This window comes from Anopheles moucheti, chromosome 3 (genome assembly GCF_943734755.1).
Source record: "Anopheles moucheti chromosome 3, idAnoMoucSN_F20_07, whole genome shotgun sequence".
NCBI lineage: Eukaryota > Metazoa > Arthropoda > Insecta > Diptera > Culicidae > Anopheles > Anopheles moucheti.
This window is the reverse complement of record NC_069141.1, coordinates 36,871,284-36,877,412: the sequence shown is the minus strand read 5'-3', so window position 1 is coordinate 36,877,412 and position 6,129 is coordinate 36,871,284.

Here is a 6,129-nt window from a genome sequence, read left to right as displayed (position 1 = left end):
TTGTCCGCCATCTTGTCCGCCATCTTGTCCGCCATCTTGGCCGCCATCTTGTCCGCAATCTTGTGTCCGCCATCTTGGCCGCCATCTTGTCCGCCATCTTGGCCGCCATCTTGTGTCCACCATCTTGTCCGCCATCTTGGCCGCCATCTTGTTTCCGCCATCTTGGCCGCCATCTTGTCCGCCATCTTGTCCGCCATCTTAGCCGCCATCTTGGACGCCATCTTGTCCGCCATTTTGTGTCCGCCATCTTGTCCGCCATCTTGTCCGCCATCTTGGCCGCCATCTTGTCCGCCTTCTTGGCCACCATCTTGGTCGCCATCTTGGCCGCCATCTTGTCCGCCATCTTGGCCGCCATCTTGTCCGCCATCTTGGCCGCCAACTTGGCCGCCATCTTGTCTGCCTTTTTGTGTCCGGCATCTTGTCCGCCATCTTGGCAGCCATCTCGTCCGCCATTTTGGCCGCTATCTTGTGTCCGCCATCTTGACCGCCATCTTGTCCGCCATCTTGTGTCCGCCATCATGTCCGCCATCTTGGCCGCCATCTTGGCCGCCATCTTATCCGCCATCTTGTCCGCCATCTTGTCCGCCATCTTGTCCGCCATCGTGTCCGCCATCTTGTTCGCCATCTTGTCCGCCATCTTGTCCGCCATCTTGTCCGCCATCTTGTCCGCCATCTTGGCCGCCATCTTGTCCGCCATCTTGTCCGCCATCTTGTCCGCCATCTTGTCCGCCATCTTGGTAGCCATCTTGTCCGCCATCTTGGCGGGGGAAGGGGGGAGGGGGATGGAAGATGTTACCTCTTGAATAACATGCGCTCCTGGTATCGGAAATCTGAAAACAGCTGGTTTGTATGTAAAGTTAGTGTATAAACATTGCATACCTTACGGCGGAAAATTGGTTGCAAAGTTAGTGTATAAACATTGCATACCGTACGGCGGAAAGTTGGTTGCAAAGTTAGTGTATAAACATTGCATACCTTACGGCGGAAAGTTGGTTGTAAAGTTAGTGTATAAACATTGCATACCTTACGGCGCAGTACCAGGAGCTACCTCTTCCGTGGATGCTCTCCTGGTATCGGAAATCGGAAAACAGCTGGTTTTTGTATGGAATTTCGTACCAACCGACGGAAAGTTTGAGCGAGATGAAGGATGCTTTCCGTTTTATTGATATTACTTATTAGCGATCGTTCTCACGTGTTTGATAGTATGCAATAGCAATTGTGATGGGCAAATTTGTCCCAAGCTGCAGATGTCACCTCTGGAAAAACATGCTCTCCTGGTATCGGAAATCTGAAAACAATTGTGTTCGCGGCTACGGCATAGTGATTTTCACAGTTGCCCAGCTGACTCTGTCATTGGGCAAATTTGTCAGCATTTTGTCAACTCTAGTGGAACATATTAATGTGAATTTCGATCGCTCGCTTGATTTTCGCGTATTAAGTTTGATGCTCCAATTTTAGGTCGGTTGTCCGTGCGTCAAAAAATACAAGAATTTCTGGGCCGATCTCTTCGCTCATTGTGAAGACACTTGCGATCATTTCGTCACATTTACACTTGCACATTTACATCAGTATGAAACACACTATGTGCTCCTCAGGCACAATTTGATAGTCAGTAGCAAATTATAGGGATACAACACCACAAAGCACTCACTAATTTTTCTCAAACAAACTGAGTTTTCAATGCAAAAAAACGAGACCGCTTTCAGCACGCACGACAATGTTTTAGCAAGACTATTATGATAGGTTCTTCACTGAACACATCGTTTTTATACCAATGCATACTTGATTTCTTCAATTATCTTTTTTCGTGTTCTTTTTTTTAATTTAGATCAACGATTTCGCGGCAATGATCTTAAACCGTATGGATTTAGAATTGGAAATTTTAGAACAATTTCAGTCTAACAATGATGCAAATGTTACCGAGATTACAACAATGTAGTTTGAACAATATTCTACACGGGGATATTATGAAATGTTTGGACAGTTTGGGATGGGTGGACATAAGCTGGACCTACAACCCAGCTTCGAATAAGTAATAATCAAAAAAGACAGAAATGGTATTCCAAGAACCATGAGGTATGAAATATCAAACGGAAAAGAGAGTTCTAATGATTGCAATATGATTCTTTTTTTTTATTCATATTCTATGACAATGCTAGCTATGTCGTAGTACACTGACAGATTGTGTCGGTTATAACATCATTACCGGCTTGCAGAAATTGTGACAATTGAAATACTAAACACAATACTCCACCACAATACTGTTTCGAAACACGTAGGCTGGACATTTTCACGGTTCAATCGGGGAGAGAAAGCAATACCACACCACGAGTATCGCAATGGCAATTGCTGGCGAATGTTGCGGAAGTGAAAACAAGCATGGTTTCTATTCGAGCATCTAACGGTAGGATCATTTGCGAACAGATGAAAAAATCCCGTTTAAAAAATAGAATACGTGAATAGGTTGAAGTAAAAGGGCAATTAAGGGTTCACGAGGCGGCCAGATGGTGTATTGGTAGCGCAGCCGGTCTGCACAAGACAGGACCACGGAAAAATCATTCATTTGGACCACCAATCCTCCGTACGCAGCACTGACTATCCTACGGGTAAAAAAGTAAAAAAATTGAAATGGAATGCTTAAACATCCTAAAGCTGTCGTGCCGATAAAGAAGAAGGAGTTTGAATACACTGCATACTTCTCTTGCGTAGCCGTGTAACCGGGCCGATATAGCTAATCAAATAAAAAAAATTATCTAACCAAGGATAGCCAATTTTCTACCTTTTTAATTAGATTTTATGCTATAAATTAACTCTGCTGCTAAATTTCCAAAAATCGCACAATCGGCACAAGTTGTTTGGGGCCCCCAACACGGCGAGGCTCTAGGCGACCGCCTACTCCGCCTACCGTTTGATCCGCCGCTGTATAAATACGCATAGAGGGTTGTACCATTACAACCGGCATTAAAGTTGCTCCAGCTGCTTTCCAGCAACTAATGGATACGATGCTTGTAGGGCTTAAGGGCGTATCAGGATATCTCGATGATATCATTGTAAGAGGAAGTAGTGAACCCGAGCATGATAATAATTTGGCAGAAGTTTTACATAGGCTGCAAGAATACGGGTTTACAATACGAGCCGAAAAGTGCGCGTTTAAACAGCAGCAGATCACGTACCTTGGACACGTGATCGATAGCCACGGGTTACGACCAGATCCGTTGAAGATCGACCTTATCAAAAAGCTTCCAGAACCAAAAGACATATCCGGTGTGCGGTCATTTCTGGGAGCAATTAACTATTACGGGAAGTTCATCCCGAATATTCGAAAGCTACGTTATCCGTTGGACAATTTGCTTAAGGCAGATAACTCATTCTGCTGGACTCCAGAATGCAAGCAGTCGTTCAAAACGTTCAAGTCCCTCCTATCGTCCGACTTGCTTCTAACGCATTATGATCCGAGGCAGAAAATAGTCGTTTCTGCAGACGCCTCATCCATCGGTCTCGGCGCTACTATTAGCCACGTGTATCCTGGGGGTTCAATGCGGGTGATTCAACACGCATCCCGCGCCCTCACCGAAACAGAGCGTCGTTACAGCCAAATAGATCGCGAGGGCTTGGCCATCATCTTCGCAGTAAAAAAAATTCCATAAGATGATTTATGGAAGGCGTTTCATTCTCCAAACGAACCATCGACCTCTTCTTCACATTTTTGGCTCAAAGAAAGGTATACCAATCGTCACTGCTAATCGTTTACAGCGTTTCGCACTGTTCGCACTTTTAGCATACAACTTCAGCATCGAGTATGTACGCACCGACGATTTTGGAAACGCTGAATTGCTTTCGCGTCTAATAAACACACAAGCCAAACCTGAGGAAGATACCGTGATCGCATTCATCGAATCAGACGTCAAAGCAATAGTGGTAAGTGCGCTTCAAACAATACCACTTCATTTTGCAGATCTCACCAGAGAAACAAAGAAAGACCCCTTGCTGCAAAAGCTCATGCGATATATACATGAAGGATGGCCAAATAATTCAACATACACAGGAGAACTTTCACGATTCTTCGCCCGGAAAGCTGCATTATCAACCGTTGAGGTTTGTATTTTGTTCGGTGAGAGGGTGGTGATTCCTCAAGCTCTGCAACGCCAATGTCTGCAGCAAATACATCACGGTCATCCTGGCATACAAAGGATGAAATCGTTAGCCAGGAGTTATTTCTATTGCCCCTCCTTGGACTCTGACGTCACGGATTGGGTCAAAACTTGTCATGTGTGCCAAACAGTTGCAAAATCACCCCCTCATTCAAACTCCGTGCCTTGGCCAAAAGCAGCTGGTCCGTGGCAGCGCATTCATGTGGACTATGCTGGTCCACTAGGCGGAAACTTCTATCTCATCGTAGTGGATTCATTCTCAAAGTGGCCTGAGATATTCCGAACGAACAGCACTACGTCCGCAGCAACTATAGGCATCTTACGCGGAATATTCGCCCGCTTCGGAGTTCTAACCACACTGGTATCCGATAATGTTACGCAGTTTACAAGCGAAGACTTTAAATCATTTTGCTCTCAGAACGGCATCGAGCATATGACGACGGCGCCCTATCATCCGTAATCCAACGGCCAGGCTGAAAGGTTCGTTGACACTTTCAAGCGAACTGTTAAGAAGATATCAGCAGATGGAAAAACAATGCAAGAGGCGTTGAACGCATTCCTACTGGCCTACCGAAGTACCCCAAGCTCCGTGTTGGAAGGAACTAAATCACCGGCTGAGATAATGTTAGGCAGACCAATGCGTACAACTTTAGATCTATTACGTCCATCGCCTGCGGAACGCTTATCGCATGGTTCAGTAGATAGGAAACTTAGACAATTCCACCCGTCCGATCTCATTTACGCTAAGTGTTACTCTCGCAACGGTTGGAGGTGGATAGCTGGGATCATTGTAAAGCGGATTGGTAATGTTATGAACACCGTCAGGACAATCCATAGAAAGATCATCACAAGTCACGTGAACCAGCTGCGCGAGCGTCACGAACGTCATCATCGGCGTGTATCAGCAGAATCTGTCGGTCTATCCCTCGACATTCTTCTGGATTCCTGGCAACTTACTCCGCAACCAAAGACAACTACAACTGAACCAGAACCGCTCCAACACGCTAGCGTATCGACTGATCGACGCACATCAACGCATGATCCTTGTATGGCCTTAAACGAGGCACCGCTGCGTCCAGAGAATGCCCCAATCCCGATGCGACCTTTAATCCAAGAACCACGTCGCTCTTCTAGGCATAGAAGACCGCCAAGTAGTTTCGACCAGTATAGACGATTTTAAAAGAGGGGAGATGTTGGGTACGTACGCAGCCAGGCACTCATGTGCGCTCTCCACGAGAAGTCTCTCGCTGGATGAGAAGCACGAGTGGCCCTTGAAGCACAAGGAGCAACTAGGACCATCGGGATCGTGGCCTCGATCCCGATCAAGCTGTGGGAGTCGGGTTTGAGCAGCGGGTCGATAAAGTCGAGAACTATGTGACACTGCACGTCTTTTAACCTTTAATATAGTATATGTGTTTACCCTGTAACCAAACAGTTTTATTTGCGTTGTGTTGTTTTAAAGTGTAAAATATCACCAACGTAAAAAGTATGGCAAGTCATCCCACTCCAAAACAAGCTCAATGACTCCACCATTCGATGGGTTTGTGCAGGTGGAAAGTTTGTGTTCAAAAATGTCCACCAAGGTGTGACAGATGTATGCTAATACCATTCAATCATCTTCCATTCTGGCACATCTCAACAGGTTGCCGGCCATCAGTGCACATGCTATCTTGTCTTTGACAATACCTCTGATTAGAGAGCTCGGTGGGGTGTCGTTGTCAATTACTGTGGCTCTATCAAGCTACAATACTACAATCACCGGGACTCTAAATGAATTGATGCTCAATTTCGTCCGCAGTAGCTCTGTGTGCGTTAGAGGCTTTGTTTATGTTATTCTAGAAGCGTAACACGGGGCGATAACGAGTCCATCGGTTATGCTTTATAAATTAAGCCGAACAAACACCGACGGCAAACGGCCAGCAACTGTCCAGTTGGTGCGTTCGTAGACTTCACGTAGTGTTTAGCGACTAGCGACTTG